Raw genomic sequence first — 25120 nt, 5'->3', positions numbered from 1 at the left:
ATCCAAACGTCCTGCCTAGGTGTGCTGTGAGTGGCAGAATAAATCTACTTCCCCTCTGGGAGCAGCTGCCTGCTGGAGAGACCTAGGCAGAGTATTAGCACCACATGGCAGTTTATTAGCAGAGGGATTCTGGACAATGGTGTTTCTTACCAAGCTGATCAGAGCCATAAAACAGCCATTCCAGCTCTGGAAGCAGCTTTAGTGTGGCTTGGCCATATAACAACATCCTCACTCAAGGTCCCTAAGTCTGGTACCATCTGACTGCGCAGCAGGTCTTGCTCTCACATCTTGCCATGCTGCCTTTTATCCAGCTGCACATGACAGTCTACTACCTCATAAAGTAGACTGTGAATAAAAATGGGCATTTGCTCTGCTCAGGAACATCCTCACCTATATGGGGAAGGTTTAATGACATTGGAAAGGGAGGAGAACTGAGTTTCCATCATAGGTCCCGTTCCTGTCCTACAAAGCATCTCAGCAGAGTCCAGCACTTTGCAGTGACCTCATGAGAATTAAAAGTATCCATCAATCCATGCAGGCTTTGGGTAAAGCTGAGTCAAGCTCTGACAATTGCTCTGGCAGTGAGTGTATCTCAGTAGAGTGAGTCAAGAGCATGTTATGCAAAGGTTTCCCAATCAAAACAACTTATTAAAAAAGAAAAGCCTTCTATTAAACATCAGTGCCTCAAGGTTTATTAAGCTTCATATTTCTTATGACTCTTCCTATGTAATCTTAGTAAACTTTTTAAAAATTAAAGTACCTATGAAATAATATCAAAATGACTATCAAGTAGTCTGTACTCTGTGAGTGTACTCTGTTCAAGTAAACAAAATGTGATTATGTTATGTATCAGTTTTTATTTACTGAATGTATAGTATTCAGCAAATAAAAGGTCAGGTGTGTTTTCAAGACCAAAAAAAGGTAGAAAAGTATTGACAAAAATGTTATAGTCACTCTCCTGACAAAGAAGAAATTACTTTATTTCAAACCCAATGAGAAGAAAAGAGTTGAAATGTCATTCAAGATGGTCTTACGTGCCCAAAAGCTTTGCTTTTTTTTCCTCCTTTTCAGTTGTACTGATTGGTCTTTTAAAAGACATTAGCTTTATTGACATCCTTAGATGTTCACAGCATAACAACTTGCTGCACAATCTTCTCTCTGAATTTGTAGCAGCATATTCTGAGTGTGTTTGGCTGGAGTCTCTGTGCCTTGTCCTCGGGGTGGCTGCTGGAGATGAACCTTGTCTGCCTGTGCTGGAGCACTCCACCAGTGCAGGGGCAGCCCTCCCCAGGCCCTGTGAATTCACAGCTCTTTCTTAACCCTTTTGCAGAGCTTCCTCACACTTGATATTTTCCTCACTTATCGAGCTTTGGGATGGCCTTTAATAATATTAACCCTTAGAGCTTTAGTCTTGGTGACCCTTAGAGTAAAACGTGATTGATAGCCAAATTTTATACAGAGATATGCTAATTTCTGTTTAATTTTCTCCCTTTTATTACTAATCATATCACTGCAAAACGTAGTTTCCAGCAATATAAATAGGATCCATTGCTGGAGGGAATTGTGCAGCTTCTGTCAATTTTTCAGCACCCAAATGTGAAACAGAAGCAATTAAACTCTGAGGGGAAAAAAGTAACAGTGTGGAACACATCAGAAATCGGGTCATGAATTCACACAGATGGGAAAGCCAGGAAGCAGTGGGAAAGCAGGATTTTGATTGACTCACCGTCAACAGTAAATGAGCCATTGGCAGTTTACTGTCAATTTTTTGCCTTTTAATCTGCAAGTTCCAGAGGTGATGGCACCCCCCTCAACCTACTGCTTGGAGATGGGAGGGGAGAGGAAAGGGGGACAGAGAAAGCAATGGCAGGAGTTGAAGTGAGAACAGGGATGGGCCGGCATCACAGAAGGAGGAAGGCAATTTTATAATTCTCTAGATCTGATGTGTGGAGCTAAAATTAAACAATATCCAGGCAATAGTCATGGGTGTTAAAAATATGCCACCCAAAAGGGATCATGAGGTCTTTGCAGATTAATTAATAATAACAACGTTGTGGTAGTAATTAGAGGCACTGACCATACTCAAACCCTGTGGTGGGAATTGTTATACAAATATAGTTAAGGATAGCTCTTGCTCCAAAAAAACATCTAAAGCAAAGGGAAAAGATGAAGGAGCAGAAGCCTCCCAGGTGAAGATAGAGGCACCATGACCCCAACAGGGCTTTGGTGCTACTTGGAACACGCAAGGTGCAGACAGGGAGGGCTCCTTTGTTTGCTTGTACAGAGCATCTGCTGAACAGGCTGAGAGGAGGAGAGATGATGTTTCAATCCTGTGCTGCTCCAGCTTTTTCCAGTGAAAACCCAAGACCCAGCCACAAGCCTGGGGGGCACACCAGGATACCTCACAGGCTACCAAAAGACCAGTTTGTCCCTGCTAGCTAGGATGTGCCTGTGGCCTGAACTAAACTCAGCGGGGTTTGTGGGATTTTCATACCACCCAAAAAATCACAAGACCTCGGAAAACACGGGGTATTTTAGCATGCAGGAGCTCAGTATATTTTTCTTTTCAAGCAGCAGCGCAGCACTTCTGAGAATGAAACAATCAGTTATAAAAGTAACCTTGCAGCAGAGCTTCAAGGGGGAGTTATATATGCTGGCAAATTTTCACTGTTTATTCATTCTAGACATACTTATAGACTAATTCTCCTCTTACTCTGATTTTATATCAATTATTCACCATTGATTGAGTGGAGTTAATTTAAATTTACAGCAGTGTAAGTGAGGAAAAGCGGCTCGTAATCAGTAGCAAGTTGATTCTGCCACCTTTACTCACCATGAATAGTACCTTACTCATTGAATAATCCTATAAATTCCTCTTGGGGTTTCTCACAGAATAGGACAGTATGTGATCTGAGTAAGGATGGCAAATACTTCTCATACTTTTCAATTACCCTACTGGACTGGACTAGGTGACATTTGTTCAGCTGTGCATTTTTAATAATTTTCTAATGCATATATTGAAATGACATTTTCTTCATACCATATTGTTTGGAGTTTGGGAGAGGTGTGATGCAAGAAAAGAGCAAAAATGTAACAGCACTGTTGGACAGACAGCACTAGAAAACTCTTCCCCAAGAGACACAATCCCCTTTTAAATTGCTTATTTTTTCGTGCTTTTGAAGAGATTTTCTCTCACTGGTAGTTAATGAATATGAAATGATATTAGAGTAGGGTAATAGCTTACTAAATTTTTCACTAAGAAACCAAGTTTCCTATTGCAATCCTTGTTCAGCCTATGCACGTGCTGAAGGGATTTGCTAGATCAGGACTAGCCTTGATAGGTGTGGCCTATTGACATTGTGAACTAGAACAAAAAATTAGTGATTAAACTTGGTGACTGCTGAGGGTAACTTTATTTAAAAGACTCCTAATATTTTAAGTCCAAAGCAGTAATTTATAACACTGCCAGAGAGAAATTCAGGATGTCTCAGTGGTGGCTCAGCTCTGTATTCCCAGTTTAGCACAGCTGTCAAATTAAAGGTCAGAAAATTTTTTAAAAACAATAATAATTTTAAAATTACTTGGTTCCTTTTTTTTCCTTACCAAAACCAATTGAATCCAGTTATCCCTCAACACATAGATAAAATTAAAATATAATTATGTATTTATTAATATTTTTAAAATTATTTCTCTTGGAGACAAGCATTCAGCAACCAAAAATTATATTAAATTGTTTACCAAACAAAATAGAGGATTCAAATGAAAACCCTTCTTTGGGGTTCTCTGCCGTGGTCTGTACCAGGAGACAGGAACAGGACCTGTGCCCCTGCACAGGCCCAATTCTCTCCATTGAGCCAACCATTTTGCCAGTGGATAGGCCTGTGCTTGAAATTAGACACTTTTATTTCTTTTCTTTTCCCCCAATTAAAGGAGACAAGAGAGGAAAGAAAGAGGAAGAAGCAGCAGAGGAGATATGAAGGACAAGTTTGAGAGAGTGGCATTAACAAGCAGGACAGACCCCACAAAAGGGATACATTAGGCCTGTGATCCAGAGGGGGTGTATGTCCAGCACTTTGTTTTATTTTTGCAGCGTTACAAGAGGAAGTTCTCACTCAAATCTGCTTTGTCAGTTTTGCCAAAATGATTTGGGTGAATGACAAGGAGATAAACAAGGAATCTCCTATCCTACAGAGTTGGTGGATGTGGGTCAGGCAGGAAGCACCCCTGCCCCAGGCCCTGAGGGCAGAAATCAGCAGAGGCTGCTTGCCAGGATTTCACAGCCTCCACAAAGCTGGATATTGTGTGACAAATCAAAATTGCTTGTTTCTACCTGACTACATGCATTTCCACTTGATGGGTTTTGTGTTTACATGTCTCCAGTGGAGGAATGTGCAAGTATGGCAGTGCTGAAATGTTCAGGACATCTAAGTAAATGTGGCTTCTATTAATAAAAAAGAACTTTGTGTTTCATTTTATGACAGCAAAAATACATTTTGTCACCCAGTCTCCATGAGTAAGAGAGGTGCAAGGACGTTTCAGTGAGTGGGATGGCTACATGTTGATGAGACCACTGGAACCTCATTTGTCTTAGTGGTGATAACTGGTAACCCCACAAATTGGCAGTGGGAGGCAGAGCCAGCCCTAATGCTGATTCAAACCCAGGTAATCTTTGAAAATTCTTGGGTGACTTCTGTGTGCTGAAGCCAAAGCACAGGTTTGGTCTGTGTGAAAACACAGTGATGTGACTGACACAGAGCCACACATCTTTGTGTGGCTTGTGGCAAGCAACTGGAGACACTGCAGATAGAAATTGTTTGCATTTGGAAGCAGTGTAAATGCAGTGGATGTTGGGGACCTGCTGGAAAACCAGGGATTCTGGCACTGCTATTGATCAGTTATACGGTTTACTTGACCTTCTGCTTTCTTGCAGTGTCACTCATTGTCTTGCCTACTTATGCTGTAAACCTTTCAGAAAAGAAATTATTCCTAGCCCAGAGGATCATTGGTATGACTTGAATCTCTAGATGCTTCTGTGATAATAATAGTAAAGAAACTAGAAAACCTGTTTTAAATACGTGGTGTGTACCTGGGAGAGAAAAGGTTTGTGAACACCAGAGAAATGGGGTGACCTTACTGGGAATACTTCTAAGCTGAAAACACACCAGTTTTGAGAGAATAATTGGGGAACAGCTGAATAAAGAACGGGGGCAAATAATCTAACTGAATTCAAGTTGACACTTGTTAAAAAGAAATGTCTAAAAGGGTGTTTAATTCTGGTTGTGGGCAACAATGAGAACTGTACTCAGTGGCCAGTGGATGTGATCTTGCATCCAGTGAGCACAGGGAAAGGATATAAAGTCAGTGAATGATGATAGTGGAAACATTTGAACTTATTCTTTTATGTAACACTACTATTGCATTCTTACTTAGCTGAAAACTAAATAGATTGACTGAAGCAACAAATAAAATCAGTGTTATAAATTTTGCAGGGGAGAGAAGTTTGACAGAGATGAAGTAACCTCATCGTGCAAAGAAAAGCTATGTTTCAACTTACCAACCACATTTTCATTTTCCTGTCTGCATAAGTGAAGCAAGAGAAAATCAAGTAACATAGTGTACCTGTGTATTCAAAAAAAAAAAAAAAATTAAGGTGCAGAAATGAAGGGGTAAACATTAAATTTAAAACATTACAGGTTAATAATTTTCAACATAGAAAAGTTTCCAGAAGCAGGGATCTGCCAGGCTGTGTAGTAGAAATGATGTTATTCTGTGTTTCTCAGTGAGCTGCAGGCCAGGTGATCAATAGAGTCCAAATTTGCAGCAAACAATTCAGAGTTGAGAAGACCACAGGTGATAAAGAGGAATGTTGAAGTTATGTAACCAAAGAAATAAATAAGCAGCCAGCAGCAGCTGAAAGTTATGTGAAGGGAAGTTTCAGGGTAGTGGATGATTAGAGCTACCACCACTAACTGCTGTTTGCAATCCTACAGGTAACAAATTACCTGTAAACCTGGATTATTACAAATTCGAGTTCCACTGAGTAAGAACTATGCTGCATACAACCCATATATAAGAGATATAAATCTGGGTGCTTCAAAACATGAAGCATGGCTACTGGTCCAACATCATGAGGAGTTAGTAGATATACGTTGTAGGTGTTTTTCTATAAATGTCTTCTGAAAGGAATGGCCATCTTTCTCTGAGCCAAGAAACAATTCTGGTAGCCCTCCCAGTGTATACATTATCCACTTACATAACCTTGGTTTCCAAGGCATAAGAAAAGTAACTTCTATAGAGCTTTAAAAAAGACCCCTAATTTCTTCTTTCCCTTATCTGGCTATTCGATTCTGCTTCATTCAGAACATCTTTTTAAAGACAATTTACTTGTTCTTCACAATCAGCACTTCAGTCCAGTTCAGAGGCCTCCCAGATCTTTTTTGTTTGAACACTTCAGCTCTTCCGAATTCTAAAGTCAGCATTTTAGGTCTTCCTTTTCTTGACAGAAGACATAGTCACTTTGGAGATGATTAACACTTTTGTCACAGAAATGTTTTCCCATCAGACAACGTGATTTCACCTAAACTGAAATTTGCAATGATAAAATGTCATTTCTGACAAAAAAAAAAACTCCCTAAAAATATAGGGCTTTCCAGCTGGGGGAAGCATAACAAAATATTTTGTTTGGGGTTGACATTTCAACATAAAATGACTTATTTTTTGTTTCAATGTGTTGGTTCAAAATTAAAAATGCCGTAACAGAATGACATGTTGGATCATTCTGTTTTGATATAAAATGTCTAGATCTTAACATTTATACTTTTCCTCAGACATTTTACTTTTTGTTTAAGTTTGAAAAGAAGAATAAATTTGAAATTCCCTGTGGGAGGAAAAAATCTATTTCCTCCTCTGCCCTCACGTTAGGAGGAGAGACTGGTCTGAAATTGAAGGAGTAGGTAGGAGAGCAGGGCAGCCTCAGTTTGACATCCTGTGTTGCATGTCACAGTTAATCTGCATACATTTGGCCAAAGTGCTTCACTCCTTAAGAAGCTGGGTGGGTTGTGGGGGTTTTTTTTGTTTTGTTGGGTTTTTTTAATGCGGCAGAATGCTTGCCTACATCTCTGGCAACGCTTGGGAAAATCATCAAATCTAGCTTGTAAATTAGGAATACCAGTACTTGCCTGTCTCACATGCTAGGATGTGAGTCCTAATTGGTGATTATGAAATTCTCTCAGATTCTTGAAAGATGCTGTAGAAATCTAAAATCATATTTACTGAAATGAGTTATTCAGGTGACTTAGAAATGCTGAGCAAACATGGCTGTTATTTGTAACAAGTACGAATTATTCGTTTTGAACAGTACCTCTAATCCTCTCTGCCAGGTTCTGAACTTGCTTCTTTAGGTTCTTTTCCTTGCTCTGCACTTTTATGCACAGGAGTAAAGCAGCACTTTTCAGTAAACTGAACAGTAATGCCAATTACAAGGATAGTTTCTTCTGCAGTTGACAACAGAGACCCATGAGAAGTTTAGATGTTTCACTTCCAGACAGATAATCCTGCCTCTGTTCCTCTCCTTTATTGTTTTCATTTTGGCTTTGGTTTTTTGGGGTTTTTGGGGTTTTTTTTTGGGTTTTAGTGGGTTTTTTGGTTTTTTTTTTTTTTTGGTTTTTTGTTTTGTTGTTTGTTTGTTTGTTTGTTTGTTTTTGTGGGGTTTGTTGTTGTTGTTGTTGTTGTGGTTTTTGGTGGTGTTTTTTTTTTTTTTTTGGTTTTTTGTATTCTTGACATAATCTCTAACTCATGAACATAGACATGGAATGATAAAAGTTGTTGGATCAGGATGATAGAAAGTGCTACAAACCAAAGTGGATAAAGTAAGAGCTTTTATCCAAGGGTCCTTTTGCCAAGTTTCTCTCCTGCTTTGCTTGACATTCAGACATTTAAAGTGATTTTCCACAAAGAGTTAAAATATCAACTGTATTGGTTCAAGGGGAAGAAGATGAGCCAGGATTCTTGATTGCTTTTACTGTAGTTTCTTATTCTCTCCAGTTCAAGGCTCTTCATGCTAATAGCTTGTACTGAGACTAAGACAGTTCTTTAGACCCCAGTATCAGGTGTACTGATGTCTTCAGTCCATGTCTGCAGTCAAATAAGATGAATGACACTCCTATCAAATGCAGCAGGATCTGGATAAAGTCTTGTTTTCCATATTCCTCTTTCGTTTTATCTTGCTATCTCTCCTCTTCATCTCCTTCAGCATCTCTTGCCCTTTCTGAGTTTTCATCTGGATTCCACCACTCATGGGACAAGCATGCTCTGTTCTGCAGCACCTGCCACTCAGCCACACCCCCAAGTACCCTCCTCCCACCTGAAAACTAATCTCTCAGAATCTCTCCTCTTTCATATTCCCAGCTCTTTTTCGACTGCCATTTGTCAGGTAAGCTTCAGTCTGCCTGCTGTTTAATCTGTTTATTGCTCTGTCTGATCTTCACCATCTGCATCCTTATTTTCTGTATTCTCCTGAGACTTTGAGCTTCTTTACTTCCAGGCCCAGAAGGACAGCAGTGCAGTTTTTCTTGCATTTGGGCTGTAGGAGCTGTTAGAAAACATCATGCATGTGCAATGTGCCAACACATCCATGATTATGTAGGGACAGGCAAAAGAGTCCCAAAGGGCCTTGTAACTCTTTACCAAATTACATTCACATGAAAGAGGGCACAAGCATTTTTGTTTAATTTTTTTCCTTCATTCTGTTTCCTTTCTTGCTAGTGCAATGGTCTTCATAAACAGGCTTAAGCTAGTACACAAAAATCATATTAATCACTAACTGGTATTATTTTACAGGTTTCTAGCACAGAACCAGCAATGTCTGGTTTGAGTGGGTGTCTGGTAATGGCATCTCCAGTAGGGTGGTGCAGGAGTTAAGAAAGAGTGTGTGTACAGCTTGCTTTTGCACTCTCATTCTCCCCAACTAACAAGTGGCTTTGCTGTTCCTGGTAGCTGCTCTTTGCTTTTCTGGTGGTTTTGTTGACACAGGAGCCACCACCCTTGGTCATAGTGGCAGTCAGTCAGCTGTTGTTGCACAAAATGTGATGCTTACATGCACAATGAGTACTTAGCAGGGTCTGTGGCTGATGGCACACATCAGCTCCAACAAATCTGCTTTAGGAGTGAGTGAAAAACACAGAGAGAGGAAAGAAAGGAGGATACTGTCTTTTCAGAGATCAGCCAGGAAGGCTGAGGTCCCAGACTCACAGAGCAGGTGCAAGACCATGAGAGCAAAAGTACAAGAGCATGAGGACAACAAAGGAAAAAAAGAATGAGAATAGCAGCATGGGAACAACAGAGGAAAAATGCTGCCAGTGACACTTTGGAAAAGCACTGACTCAACAGCTTATGTGAAGGGTTATAGAGCTGCAAAGAGGAAGCCCTTGGCATTATTAAGGCTAGAGCACTAATGTACCTGAGGCTTTCTATAGCACTCTGAATTCTCTGCTTAGTTTTCTCATCCTTTTGCCATCATGCCTACAACCCATCTTTTCTGAATTCCTGCCTGGGGAATCCCCAGGTAAGCAGGGCAAGGTGAACCATTTCTTAAATCTGATGTCTGGGCAGGATAAGCCTTGTGGCAAGAGCTTCAGTTTAGATGTACAAAAATAAAATCCCAACAATGTTACCTCTGCTATAAAACAGCACATTCCAGATTTATCCCATAACCAGTAGTCTATAATTTCTTTAGCATTTCTTTAGCATTTCTAAAGCACCAGTAAGTGTGTCACACCACGTCACTAATAATCGCTGCCAGGAACATGGAACCCAGGCAGCTATTCATTTCTTCAATCCATTTCCATGGGTTAGTTCCTCCCTGTGGTATTCACAGGGAAAGTGTCCCTATTATACATTATATGGGGACATGGGAAAGTAAGAACTTGTAGCGAGGATTTTAAAAGGAAACTAAGTGGATTAAGTACTCAAATACCCTAGAATTTCAGTGGCTTAGTCACTTTTAACAGCTCAAGACAAAACTATTGAGGACCAACTGGAAGATTCATTATAATAATGATATTTAACATGATTCATTCTTATTTATATTCGTGTCTCTGAGCCTACCAGTCCCAAGAACTAGATTCCCTGTCCTACTTCCCTCTGTGTCCTTCCATATTACCTTCTTAGTGTCTGATCACATTTGTCTCCTTATGCTTGGTGTCAGTCTCTCCAGTGACTAATTTATTTTCTCTGGCACCTTCACCTTTCCTTAGGAAGGCCAGAAATGTCTGTTTGCATGTGGCATCCAGGGCTCTTGCACTGAGCATTTCCTTTGCACAGTAACATCTCTGTTTCCCCATCAAGAAGCATAATATCCTCCTTGTGTTCAGGTCGGGAGGAAAAGCAAACCCGGTAAACAGGCACAGTTATTAGATCTGATGACTTGGCTGTGGAGAGGAAATTGGGAGATAAATTAAAAGTTGGTCCCATTGGAAGGTTCCCCAAAGGATATTGATCAGGCTCAGGTGAACTAGAAACAGTCCAAGGAGAATTTATTGATTAGAAGCTGACAACCAATTGTTTCTTCCTCTCTCTGTTTCGAGGTTGTAGTTTTTGTCTGCCTGCTTCTCTGATAGAGGCCGCAGGTAAATTCCTTTAACTGTACTCCTTTGTCTATGTCCAAGGGGCAGCAGAGTGGAAGCACAAAGGCTGGCAAAGCTCATTAAAGTCAGAAGCACAAAAATGGAGCTCAGGTCTTGCCATTGCCTTCCCCAGAGATGCTCCAGGTTGTTCTCTATTCCCTTCTGAGACCCTGACCTCTTGTCCTTCAGATTACACAGTTGCTTACCTGAAACCTTTGCTATTGGATTTCTAACTCTGGCACAGCAGCATTCCCGTGAAAAACACACATATCTCAGTCAAGGAGAGGCGAGGAGAGAGGCAAAGAGGCATAGAGGCCCAGGCAACCCTCAGAGGCATTTATCTGCCTTGTCAGCAGATCTAGCTAAGGATTCAGAAGGAGAAAGGGTACTTTTCACTGACTGCAGGAGCCACTTGTGATTTTAAAGTGAGTTATCAGTTTGTCTCATCATTGTTTTAACAGTTTACTACTGTTAATAGATTTCAGTACCACTGAACCTAAAGGAATTAGGGACTCAAATTTGAATATAATCCTCCTAGGGGAAACACAGAAACACTCCTGCACATAGGTACATACTCTTCTATGAACATCTTTAAAACTGCAAAACTAGCTTCAAATCTTAAAGAATGTCAAATACAAAGTTAGCAAACACAAACCTGAGTCTTTTCTGGGGTATACAATAAATCTTAACCTGCATCTCCTCACACTACTTTTTATCCAGCAGTTCTGTCTCGGGACAGTGCACAGAATAGATGGAGCTTTATTAGTAAGCAGCTAGTCAATATTTTATTTGCTTCTTATTGTTTGGCATATGGCTCCAGGCTCTATTTTCTGGATACAATTCAAACCCTACTCTGGAGGGAAAATGATTAACTTTTTACCAGACGTTTTTGGAGGCACTGTAGTGGCTAACTGCTGTACAGACCTTAACCAACTTCGTGCTACATCAGTTCTGGCTGATGAGGGCATTCTATTGTTTTGGGTTCCTGCTTGGAAAAATTAGGCAGAGACATTGGATTGTTTTGAAGTTTTTTGTATATTTGAACAGCTCCCATCTTTCTTCATTGTAGATAGCTATGTTCAGGATGTCCTGTAAATCACAGTCCAGACCCCAAGTCAGGAATCAAGAACATGGCATCTTCAGAGAGTGACCTCTCATGGTACTTGGCTTAAGTGTCTCGCTTAAACCAAGACATGCATACAAATGACATTTATACTGGCAGGTAGAGAAAACCCATCCCTCGAGACATTCAGATACAATTATCTTGAAATGCACCTCTTCTTTCAGTTCCTTGCCTCGTTTACTGTATATTTTTCCATCTTGGCAATAAATGAGTAGAGATCCTAAAGACAACATCCTCTTTCAGTATAGCCTCCTGTTCTGCTGTAATATGCAATATGTAAGTCAGTCTTCGATCAGCAAATAGTCTGTGACAGGATAAGAAAGAACCAGATAATCAGAAATATGTTCCAAGGAACTGGATTTACTAGGTCTTCATGTTCAATTTGCTCCTGCTATTTCCTATGTTCCAAATACATAACTTACCACTATCAGGATGTTTTTCAGTGCCTTGCTTTTCTTATAGATGTCTGTGCATGTGTTTGAAAAAACAAGCAAATGAAAACTTCAGAAATTCCATCATGTGAGTTCGGATTCATTCCTAGGTGATTCATCAGCATCGTGGGAACATTTATACATGCTGTATAGACCTCTGCTACCCAGGCTGTGGGAGGAACTGATAGAAGAAGTACACAGTTATCTTCCTTGTAGGTCAGCTCACAGAGGGGAATAAGGCGAGCGTTTTGCATCTGGGTTTTACAGTTGCTTGCTAACAACAAGAGATAGTGAAACTCTTGAATCCTGGATTATACTGTGGGCTCTGAAAGGGAATTTAAGATAGTGGGCCAAGACATTTCTGTCTTTTTTCCCCAAAGTGGTCCTAGGTGCCCTCTTCTCTACTGTTTATCTCATATTCTATCTTCTCTAACTTTGCTGAGCTCATACCCTTAGGAGGTGTGAATGCAAACCCAGACAATACAAGGTTGCTATTGAAATGTCAAAATTCTGTAACAGCTTTACAGCTTAAAATAAAGGATACAATATTTTATTTCATGGTTTACTGATTTTAGAAAACATGTATTGTAGAGATGTTATAATACTGACTGGATTTTGTTGTTGTAATGCCAAGAGGATTTTTTTTGCCTTTTCTTTTATATACCTATATATAACTTTTATGTGTCCTCAGTATTCTTAGCATTCATACTTGTAATTCCTTGAGTCTGATAACTTAGCATAGTCCCAGTATTTTGTTAGGCCAGGAGACCAAATATCCTAAAGGCCTCGTAGAAGGAGGCTGGAAAACCTTATGCTATCTTGGGAAACCAAGATCCTCTCTAGAACATATCCTGTAAACTAGAGATTTGGCCCATCAAGGGGGGAATTCCTTAGATGGGAGAATATCACACCATTCATCCAGGCCTTCCATTGGGTCATCCTTCTTAGATATGCTAATTTGAAGGTCTATAAATTGCATATGCAATTTATCGTGTGTGTGCATTGCAACACATTCCACCTTGGCGAAAGGGTGCACCATAAGGATCTCTATTAAATACTGAGGTAAAAAACCCTTATCCCTTAACTGTGTCTGGCTCTCAATTTTTTAAGACCAGAAAAAGGCATCAGCCGAATTTGCAGCAAAAACAGTAAATAAACTTCTTTCCCCTATTTCTTCTCTTTTAAAATAAAATCTGCAAAACTCCAGGAAGATTTTTTCCTAGATTTATCTCCATTGGGTTAGTAGCCGCTAGGCCAAGATGTTTTCCTATGTGATTTATATGCCTTTTCACTGGTCCTTGGAGTTAATGTTTCCCCCCTAGGTGCTGGCCATTTGTAGCACAGCTTGAAAGAATAAAATAGTGTTTTAAACTCTCCTTCCCATCTCAAAGTTGGGCTTTCAAATTTAAAAATTGATTCACTTTGGGTGAAAGGTCCTGGCTTGAAGGGTTCTGGGGAATGAGGTTCTTTATTAAGTGACAGAACTTGTGCATGACAGACAGGATCAGGAGACACTTCCCGATCACCGTCTCTCCTTCCAACGTGACTTGCTCCTGAACTAGAGGTATCTGCTGGAAGGGTGAACTATTTTAAAGGTGTGGTCAGTCTCTCTACTCTCTGCTCTCTAGTTTTGATGGTAATTTTCTTTGATATGGACACTTTTCTATGAAGATCTAGATGGAGATTGCTTGCATATTGCACACAAACCATTCAGCCATTTGAAAAAGTTGAGCTGAGGTTACACGGACACATAGAGCCTGGATTAAATGAGATTCAGCCATTTGGCAGATTGATTCTCTTAGGAATTTGTTTTTCAGCTTGACAAAATATAAAGCTTGATGAAATGCATTTTTAAAATATATGTATTTGGTAAATTAATGAACTGGCACTGACTAAATGAAATTATCAAGAGCAATCAAACTCAGACATTTTTTGTGATTATAACTAGCTTCTCTCTTCCCATGGACAGAAAGTTATATGTGAAATCACTGTTATGTAGCAGAAAGGTTCACTTTTAGCATCTTTAATAAGAAAACACTCGATAAAAGAAGGTGCATAAGAAAATCCAGAGTGTTCAGATCCATTTCATTGGTTTCAAATTTTTTGAGTTCACATTAATATTGGAAGAACAGGATCAGACAGGTTTTATCAATGTCCCCATGCTCCTTTTACAGTTACAAAGGTCTGCTTCTAGGAATTCAGCTTATCTGCAGCAGTTTATTATCCAGTGAAAATCTTTCTACCCCATGTGTATTGACAGAATATAACAGTGAAGAACAGAAACCAGGTGGGAGACATGAAATTCTGGAGTAACTGGAACCAATACCCAAGCTTCCACTGTCTTCAGTAGAGACAAGGTTTCTCTCTGGGACTTTGGTTTAAGACAACTTATATTAGCAATTTCCTGTAGTAAAGGAGTACATCCTGCTGATGACTTGGGCCTGGGTGAATGTTGAGGATGTGCTCCATTTTGGTAAGATGGCTTTGTGGAAACATAGCCTCTGCCTGTGGAAAACAGTGATCTGGGGTGTCTTTCTCAAGCAGACTGTTTTTTATCCTTTACTTCTCAAATTTCTTGTTCCAACCGATGCATTTCCTTACAGCGAGGAAAATGTGTCCCCATCCACGCCTGTTCTCCATTTTTTTGGAGAGGACATGGTAAGGGCACATCAGACAAATGGGCTGATCCAAATAATCTTGAAATGCTGGCAGAGTTTTGACTTCACTCCTCTCCTGATTGTGGCCTCATGCTTTCAGCATGTTCAGTGGAAATATGCCTGAGCATATGTTTGAATTTCTGCTGTAGAGCTCAGTAAAAGCAGACTGCCAAATTCATCTCTGATGTAAGCCCTGTTTGACTTCAGCAAATTTACTCCGGGGAGAGATTTGGTTCTGTGTACTTATGTGCACTAAATGGAAAAGTGAATTTTTCTGTTAATACTCTCTGCTAGGGTTAGGCTAGGAAAAATGCTATAGCACTGTGTTTTTGGTGGAACAAGAATGCATATTTATGCATCTATGTCTGTACAGCTTTTTCTATATCTACTTATTTGTAAAATTAAAATACTAGATAATGAAAGTGGTCTTAGAACCGGAAGTGATTAGCATGCAGGCTTTTTACTCATTAACAGGCAAGCCTGCATTCAGATTTTGAGGGAGAAGGATTGGCAAATCTGGGTATAGATGTGCAGGAGCAGGTCTAGATTAGGACATGGAGTGCAGGGCCTTGGCATAGCCCCAGGGAGATGAAGGCAGGCCCAGCCATGGGGTGGTGCAGGCCAGGACCATGGTGTGTGGGCAGGGGTCACAGTGCCTGCACTGAACTGCTCCAGGTAAAGTCATCAGTTCCTTCACATCACAAAAACAAAGTTTACCTGGCAAACAATTTCAGTGCTGAAGTGGATACCACTCCTGATTTTTAAAAGAATTATAGGAGAACTGAAATGGAAGCTGACAGCCAGCTTCTCTTCCTTTGTCTGTCATTTAGGAAGACTTGAGGAGTAGAGTCAGGCCACCAGGGCCAAGAGCCTCCCATCACTGCTACGTCGTGCAGAGTTTGCCCCAGGGGTGTGAGTTGCAGGGTGTCCCCCAGCACCATTGGGCTCCCTTTGGGGCTGCAGTGGTGTCAGACTGCACAAGCCATCCTCTCCTCAGGGAAGATGAGCAGAGATGGGTATGGTTCAGTCTCTCTTTTTTGAATTATGTGTTCCCACCTTGGTGGAAACACAGTAGACAAACATGGGGTTTAATCAGCCACACCAGGGCTCCTGAGGGGTGACAGCTCTGTGGCACTCCTGGGCTGTTCCTCTGCAAAATAACCACTAAGAAAAAAGGAAGAAATAAGGAATATGGACAAGCTCCGTCTCCTCTGTGTAGCATCCTGCAAGTTTGTATAATGACATTTACTAATGCTGCCCACATAGTTCTGTCTCACCAGAGTCTGGAACAGAGGTTAGATTTTGTAGGTCACCATTATAAAACCAAGGTCCTGCTCCAAAGCTCTTCACTGACTGCCCTATGTTGCAGGGCAAAAAACTTCCACCCTTCTGTAGCTCATTCTGCTCCAGTGATTCCAGCTCTCCTCCAGGAATGGATGGCTGGGAGCCATAGCATTCCTGCAGGAGAAAGGCTTCCTGTGTTTGTTCAGTGGCTGCTCTCTCTGAGTGAATCCATACTATCACACCCTAAAGCAGGCACAGTTCCCACTCAGAATCCCTCTCTGCCCCTTACTGAGAGTCATCCTTGAGTTTCCTTGTGCTTCCTGGTAAAAACACAAGGTGGCACTGAGTCAGCAGGACCTTAGCTGACAGTTGCCTCTGCATTTCTTTCTATTTATATACAATTAGGGCAATTTGCAGATCTCCTGTGGGTAGGCTGCAATCTCCCATTTCTCCAATCATTTTGTGAGGATAGTGCCAGTGACCATCCTGACTCATTTATTGCAGAAGTTATTGTTTAGTCACTTTATGTAATGTACTGACAATTCCATTAGGAAGTGCCAGAGTAACCTAGCAAATGAACACTCTCAAGGCCTATATTCTTGCATCTGCAAGAAAAAAAATAACAGTTGAGAAAATTAAAGAGAAGCTATCTCAAGGGATCCGGGGATCACCTGAATGGTGATCTACCATCAGGCCTAGATTTCTCACCACTGACAATATATCTGCTGGAGAGAGAGGCCTGAATTGCAAAACCCCACCTCAGCTCCACCTCAGCTCCCTGAAGGATGGATGTGCCTTATGAGTTCTACTTTTTGCTAGCAGCAAGCAATTTCCAAATATGAAATAGCAGTGGCATGATTACAGCTATATGAAAATACAGACTTGCCCAATCCCTACTGATGGCTTAAAAGAGCAGTGTCAAAACCACAGCTACACAGTGCCCCTTTCCTCTTTGCTCTCCAACTGGAGCTACATGACTGATAACACAATTGAAACTGGGATTTGCCTTCCTCTAGGATCTGGGCCTGGTAAACAGAGATAAGTGCACTGTTTACCATGGAAGTACGTTTGCCACCTAGAGGGGAGAATTGGGCAGCAACCCCTAAGGTCCATTCCAAGACATTTTGTAGCACACCATGGGCAATGTGCTTATTCCCTCCAGAATGTCCTCATGTGTGACGTGAGGGTGATAAGCTCTCTTCCTCTGGACAGCAGTGTGATGACAGAGTTGTGGGTGATACCAAGTTCTAATAGATGTGCCATGCAAATAGGAGAAATGTGTAATGCCATTGCATTTGGGTGGTTTGATTGAAATGGTTTGTTTGCCTCCCTGCAGGGTAAATGTCATTTTGTGTGACAAAGCCTGTGCAAATATATTACAGAGAAGACATCCCCTCACACAGGAATTTCTCTGATTCTCTTTTTGGCATCACTAGCATGATAGGACTAATGCACAGCCAGTTTTTGACTGGAAGATGCTATGAAAGTATATATATTAAAAAAATTAAAAAATACCTTTCACTTATTACAGTACTGCCCAGCCAAAAATTCTGTTTTCCCTCATACAAGGCCCAACAGCAATGACAAAAAATAGTGAGTTATTTGTGGGTCATGTCTGCAAGCCTTCTGTTTGCTGTTGTCTCAGACAAGTATCTCTGGGTTCAGGGAAGTGTTTCCATCCTGCCCATTTTGCACTGCCTGTGCTTCCCCACCTTGCTCCTTGGCTCTGTGGAGATCCTTCCTCAATCCCCTGCCCACAAAACAGTTTATTTAACCTTGAAGTTCCCTTATCAGCTGCATCACCCTGCTGTAGCTGCGAGACCTAAATTGTTTTCCATCTCCGTGAGCTGAATGGGGCCAGGCCTTCAGAGAGCACAGGCTTGGAAGCACTTTAAATTAGGCAGCCTGAGATGGAAATGCTCCAGGTAACAAGGAAAAACAAACAAACCCTATCCTTCTTCTGAGGCCCTTTGCTCCTTAAATGCCTGGTGGCTCTGTGGGAGCTCCAGCCCATCTCTCAAGAGAGTTGTGCATAGCATATGACTCTTAATTAAAGACATATTTCTGTGCATTGTGGAATGAGAGGAAGCTGGTACACAGACCAGCAAGCCTGTCACCAATAATGCTCAAGTTCTCTCCTCATTGCTGGGTCATTGCTCGGCAGCATCCCTTGTGGAACTGCACACACAGCGTGGGCACAGTCCCACTGCATCCCAAACACTGTGGGTTTTCCCTGCTCTGATTCTGTGTGTCAGCAGTCCCTTCCAAACCTGAATGGGACAGAGCCTGCTGGCCAGGCTGTGGGGAGTTGGGGCTCAGGAAGCACAGGACAGCCTGAATGCCAGGTGCAATGACCACCAGACATGGCTATTCTGGACACAGAGGGATGGGAGCAATGCAACTTGGCAGGGGTGTCTGAACAAGTGGTGCCACCAAGGTGCCACTTGGAGCTGTGTCTGCAATGTGATTGCAGCATATGCAAACATAGGTGAGCTTGCTTGAGTGCCAGCAGGGCAGGGTTCAAAGTAGGGCAGCTGCCCAAACTTATATTTAGAACTTGTGCAATGGCTGTGTGCAGTCACATCTTCACCTGGGTTATTTCTAACCAGGGCAGGAAACTGTGCTTTGCACAAAACCAGTTTGCCTTGAATTTGGAAAAAGCACAAAGAAGGGATTGCTGCTTGTCCTGAACATTTCCCTTACCTCTGTGTCTTACCCTCAGTCACAGGAGCACAAACCTGCTCCTCCAAGGGGAACTGCATACCTTTACTCTCCCTTGCACTGCAGTCTTGTATGGCAATTAATGACTGGGATCCTCTGGAACTGCAGACTGAATACAAAGACAGATCATGTCTTTTATGTGTTTTATTATCTTTTCTGCATTTGGATTGCAAGTTTCCATTCATTTTGCAAATGGCTTTTCAGCACAAGTGTGGTTTTGGTGTCAGTTATCACCAAGTTTGACACAGCCCATGAGAAAGCAGGAGGAATTACGTGAGAAGAGTTTACCTGGCTGCACAGATGTTCTTGGACATCAGAAGGAGCTGCCTTCCATCTTACCATGTGTTTATTCAACAGGTGAGCTGCAGGTGAAAAATGATTATTTAATTAATACTAGAAAATATTAATTCCTCACAGCACAGGAGGCCCATGAAAAAACTGGAGGCAGAACTGTGCTCACAAGAACTCCGATGTTCCAACCACAGCTTTGCCCCTGGAGTTACAGGGTATGTAATGATGTGGAGCTGACAACACCATCTCTCCAATGGAGGGCACATGGCTTTAAACGTCAGGAGCAGGGTTGGGAAGATGATGAATTTATATATTTTGTGGCTCAACCAAAAAACACTAAAATTGAAATTCTGTATTTGTGGGAGTCAAACAATATTTTTTATTAGTTCTCAGCTTATTTGTCTATTTCTCCTGCATTATTATTTTTCCAGCCTTTACTCCAAATCAATTCTTTTAGCAAAGAATATTTTAAAGCAATAAGGAAACATTTTGTACAAAAATGAGCTGTTTTGACATTTTGAAAACTCTCCCCTGATTTCCTGCAAATACTGCTCAGCAAATTCAGGGCAGCCTCATCAACAGCTTTATTCTCATAATCTTATGCTAAAATACTATTTTGTGCAAACTTACTGTCTGACAGGAAAAATAGCAATATATTTCTTCTGTGAAGACAGAAATTTGGACTCAGTGAGAACTTTGGATACTTTGGCCCCTTCCCCTGTCTGCCAGTGGCATTTGTGTTCTCCTAGGTCACAGCACTTCTCTACTTGTTTCCTCTTTCTCTGAATGACAAGTTCTTAGTCACGTTACTCTACTCAGTGTGTATCCATCCAGCACAGATTAGCAAGGGGAGATTGTGATTCTGGGTGTCATTTTGATAAAAATTTCTATTACAACTTCTCTTTGTGCAGTGAACAGGTTGTGACATGTGGTTCCAGGTCAAGGAGATAGATTTCATTTTATAAAACATAGCGGGATTTCATCTGTATGAAATCCTAATTGCATTATTTGGCTTTACTTTAACCAAGAAAAGCAAATTAGAACCAAAGCAAGTGCTATCTATACTTTGCAAAAACCTCTCCATTGGGAAGCTTTTGTTCATCTTCTTTTATCACTGTGTCTCTCAGTACATAAAGGAGACCATGTTGGACCTCTCACCTTCATGTCCAGCCCAGTGCAGCCTGCCTTATCCTGCCCTTCATTCTCTCTGGGGGCAGCCAGGCAGTTTGGACTCCTGCTTTTGCACTAGCACAGCAATCTTTTCCAGCTATCTGAAAGTACTGGATAACGAGGGGCAATACTACCAACCCTATTTCACACAGTATCTTGACCCCAGAGAGAAGTGGTTTGAAGAAGATCATGCTGGGAATCAGAGTCAGACCCAGATTCCTGGGCTCAAATCTTCTGTTGCACAGCTGCCCTTCATTGACAGCAACATGAGTCAGAAAGCGCCTGTGCATATGGTTCCTAAAATAACTGGTAATCAGCAAAATTCAGACCTTTTACTCAGTCACTTCTCTTGAAAAAGCCTTGTTAGGCCAAATTTCTTTTTCTCCCTCCACCAAGTGCTGCTCCATTGAAGATAATGGACTTGTTTGCATATATCAGAGAACAAGATAACCATTGTGCTGTTCAGGAGGTATTTTATCCATGTAAGGATTTGGCCAATTACTATTATTTAGTTATAGGCATGTTGGTGGTTTGCTAACCATAAAAGAAAGCAAATCTTTTAAGTTCAATCTAATCAACACACAAAGCTGGCTTAAAAGAGAGGTGAGAGAAGAAGTTTCAAGCTGGAAATGCAGTGTGGGAACCTTTGGATATTTCTTTGTGCAGCTCCACCATGGCAGCCACACAACTTGAGCCAGTTCTGTGTAAGCCAGTTCTGTGTAAGCCAGTTTTACAGAGGGGAAGCAGTGCAACAAAGGTAATTCCACTGAGAGTCACAGTCCTGCTGAGATGCTGTGTTTGGCCCAGGCAGACTCTAACCTTGCCACCTTAGCAGAGCTTTCTTTTCTCTGTAACACCTCAGCAAACACAAACACCTACAATTTTGGTATTTTCATCTTTTTTTTCCCTCCTGTTGTTCACCCAACATAAGGGTTTTGCTGATGTTGTTTGAAAAGGACAGTCATATGACTAAACTGACCAATTAGAAATTTATTAAATAATCCATAAAGCTGGATGATTTTAAAACATGTTTTTTTTTGTTCATAAGAATTTTTTCCATTATGGAAGGAAACCAAATCAAGCATGTAAGTTGTACCACAGTGTGCATAAAGCAGAAAGCATTTGGCATCAGCCAAGCCTGTCTTGCACCATTCCTGTACGATCTACAAGCTGTTGAATTACGAAGTTCCTGCTTTGTCAACTGCCCATGGCTTGACCTTTTGATTTAATCTGGTAGTTGTTAAGGGAGCTTTCTGTCTAGTGTTCTCAAAAGATGGCAGGGAAAGTCTGCCTTCTATCCAGCATTTATTCAGCTCTGAGTAAATTGCTCCTGCTCCAGCACTTCACCTGTGCTACCACTTCACTCTGAGTATCACATTCATCATCCATTAGCTTGACTTGCTGTATCATGACTCTGCTGCAGTGTTATACAGACATTTTTCAGTGCAGCGACAATGTGGAGGGAATCAGACACCGAAGGAGCAACCCTTGCCCAAATTGTCACATCCTAGGTCAGTCTCTGACCTTAAGAACAATGCTTCCTCCGGGAGCCTGACTTATGGACAGGCCCTTGCCTTTTGTTGCCAGAGAGATCACTATATGACCTTTCAGAACCTTTGCTTGACTTGTTACTTTATCTACTCTGTTTTTAGGAAAAGTGTGGAGAAAATGCTGAAGGAAAGATCATCTGTGATGTTGACTGACAAAAATACAATAATTCTTACTTTGATGTCTTTCTTTAAACAGTTTTTCTGGGTTAGGGACAGCAGACATGCTTTTAATTCATTTATTTGAGCAGGTGATCAGCCAGAATGCAGAACCACCTGGTGCATATGACCAGCCTTAACATAGCCTTTAGGTGCTAGTGTTTATCATGGGAGGAGTTCAATTCCAGTAGTCTCACCTGCCCCCTTCCAATAAGGGTCAGAAATTTCCTGGGGAGCTTCACCCCAGGGTGCAGCACAGCACAGGTGACTCAGCACCGTTTCCTCCCTGAGGCCTCCAGCTGAGTCCAGGGATGATCCCCAGGCTTTCAACAATAGCTTCTGCCCAAAGCATCTACCTTTATTCCCATGAAACCAGGCTCCCCTATCTTGTAGCCAAACTTCCAGGCTACTATTTCCACGTTTTCTTCTCTGCTGCTCTTCACATGTGAGGAATCCCTCCTGTAGGCATTCAGAGTGCCGTGTCATTATCCACCTCTGTTCCCCACCTTACAATTTCTTATCTCCTGCAGTGATGCAGTGCTGACATCTTTGACTGCCTTGCTCTAAATGTTTTATCCTACCACTACATGTCATTGTCCAGATTTTGTCTTTCATCTTCAGACTACAAGGGGTTTTTTTGGGCAGGCTGTCATGTCTTGCTTGGTAGAGGGCAATGGGGTCTATGGTTCTGTTCCTATAAACTGTGTAAGATAACAAAGTATAGCACAATAGTCTTTTTAGCACAGCCCTCCTACTGGTCTGGTCCACCTGAGTAATGAAAGCTATGAGTTCCCCTACAAAACAAGCAGAAGATCTAATATTTGAGGAATGCAAACTACCTGTGCATCAGCCCAGGGAGCATGGGCATTGCTAGCAGAAAAGGGGTTAATCCAGTCTTTTATTCCCTGCAGTCCCTGCCGGGTGGATGAAAATGAATCACATTTCATTCTGCTCTCAGTCAGCTGAGATTGCTCTATAATTTTGTTTTTAGTCATTCGTGACTGAGACCTTCTCTGGCAAATTTAGTCACCGAATGTTTTTTTGCTGTTTAGCCCCAGTCGTTTGAAATCTCGGGGGAAAGTGGGTTTCATATTGCGACATCTGAGAGATGAGCAAGGGTAAAGCTGATGGATGTTGATAGTTCGGGCTGATGATATTCAGCATCGTTTCCATATCCCACATTGCTGGGCAGAGATACTCAATTCATTTATTCATGATCATATACAAAGCATTTTAGTCTTCAACTCATAATAGCTTGTGACCTTAAAGAGACACAGTCAAGTACTTTTTGGGCCAGAATTTAACCTACTGTAGAAATTGCTATCTGCTGAAAGTGATATATAATAATAGCTGCTACCATTGCCATTCATCCTGCCATCTCTACATACTATACACGCATTACAGGGAAATTAATTTCATGACCATTAGAAGAGATAAAAGTGTATAATTTTCCTTTTTAAGAGCAGGAGAAACTGAGGCACAAAAGTTAAACCACTGTCCACATATAAAATCAAGGACAAAATTACACACAGGATTGAGGTCTTCTGTTCCTGTTATGAATAGGCAAGCAGTGTCTTACACATGCTAAACAGTTAATTTGTGTTAGTCCAGCCCTAGGTCTTGAAGAAAGTTTCCAGAAAGAATTTGAGAAAGAGTAAAAAAAATCCTAAAATGCAAAAGGTCCCTTTGCTGTCTGTGTTTTAGCAGCGTTAGCAAGGAACTATTCCCACAATTTCCAGTGGTTTCACAATGGCATTGACAAAGCTTCTGAGGCACAAACAGGACACCAAATACAACTGAGACATGAAAGTATTCCTGCTTTGCTCAGAGAAAGATGGATGAGCCTGGAAGGCAGAGGGGCAGGGCAGAGATATGCATCTACCCATGAGCTTATGTGTGCAGGACACAATGGCAATCAGTCTGATGAGAGACGTTTTGTTCCCCATTTTCCAGGGGGAAGTTAGGAGCACCGCAGAGTCCTGCAGCCTCTCTAAATGGAGTCCCGGTTCACTTGTCATGATCAGGAAATAAGTCTGCAGCAGGATTGCAAAGGGCTGTGGCACAGCTGAGACGTCCAGTCGTGTTAGCATGGTGAGACCCTATGGTTTCTGTGGAATGGTGCTGGCTGTTGACAATAGGGGCTGATGGAGAAGGCATTTCCATGAAGTTAATGGCTGGCTGGTGGAGGTTAGGGCCTGAGGCCATTATTACCATTGTAAGTTCTGGAAATATAAAAATGCAGGGAGAAAAAATAAAGAAAATTGCCTTTTTATATATCAGAGGGTTTAAAGTTGAGCTGGCTGTTGCCATGGCTACAATATTCAGTTTGCAGTCTTTAGTTATTTAAGACCAAGGGCTCGATCTTGCTGAATCAGTGAACTCAATGGAAACATGTCACCCAGCCTCAGCAGGGGAAGAATGAAACCACGGTGGGGTGGTAGGAAAGGAGAACCCATTCCCATCCCATTAGAGCTCACATCCCCTGTGTTCAAGGAGGCTTTCTGAGGTGCAGAAGCAGTGCCTCTGTGAGGAGATGGGAATGGCTGCAGGCTTCTGTGAACTCCTGAACTTCACAGGATGAGGCCAGGATGCTCACACCAGTTCTGAGTTCCTTACAGTACAACACGGGCATCTTTGGAATGGAAAGGACTGGGAGTACTTACTATTTGTAAACTCTAGCAACTACATAAATATTTGCACTATATCAATAATTTTTAAGATCAAGATTTCTTAAAAGGAGACACAATTTCTCAGTGGCAATTGCACATGTTTTGGATCATAGAATTGGTAAGACTGGAAAAGACCCCTAACATCCTTGAAATGTTCACCTTATTCCCAGAATGGGCTTTTCATGGTTCATCTAGCAATGACATAGTTTGTGTTTATGATGGAAAACTGAAGTTTTCCCAGTGTGAATTTTCAAGTTCTTGTTAAAATGGATTAGAATCCCTTAAAGATTGCTGTCTATTTGGATTAAACTGTGAAGCCAAATGAGACTGTGGTAGAGTACCAAGAAAATGCAACCAGCAGGGGTTTGTTCCCCATCTCTACTTCTCTTCCAGGGGATTCCCAAGGAGACATGCTACAAAACAATCTCTTGGGTTGTAAAGCCCTG

The 25120-nt window shown here is 41.4% G+C and overlaps 1 long non-coding RNA gene across 3 annotated transcripts in view; it reads left to right on the top strand.

Annotated features, from left to right (window-relative positions):
- Positions 1–25120, top strand: part of LOC135307846 (uncharacterized) — a 61544-nt gene that overhangs the window by 29606 nt on the left and 6818 nt on the right. For 2 of the 3 annotated variants that reach the window (XR_010368465.1, XR_010368464.1), the window contains exon 3: positions 19043–19195. The exons of the other annotated variant lie outside the window; for it this stretch is intronic. This is a non-coding gene — a long non-coding RNA (uncharacterized LOC135307846). The remainder of the gene's footprint in view (positions 1–19042; positions 19196–25120) is intronic. 3 annotated transcript variants of the gene reach the window in all.

The sequence above is a fragment of the Passer domesticus genome, chromosome 9 (assembly GCF_036417665.1).
Source record: "Passer domesticus isolate bPasDom1 chromosome 9, bPasDom1.hap1, whole genome shotgun sequence".
Classification (NCBI taxonomy): domain Eukaryota; kingdom Metazoa; phylum Chordata; class Aves; order Passeriformes; family Passeridae; genus Passer; species Passer domesticus.
The sequence above is the reverse complement of the archived record's forward strand: the minus strand, read 5'-3'. Positions and strand labels throughout refer to the sequence as shown.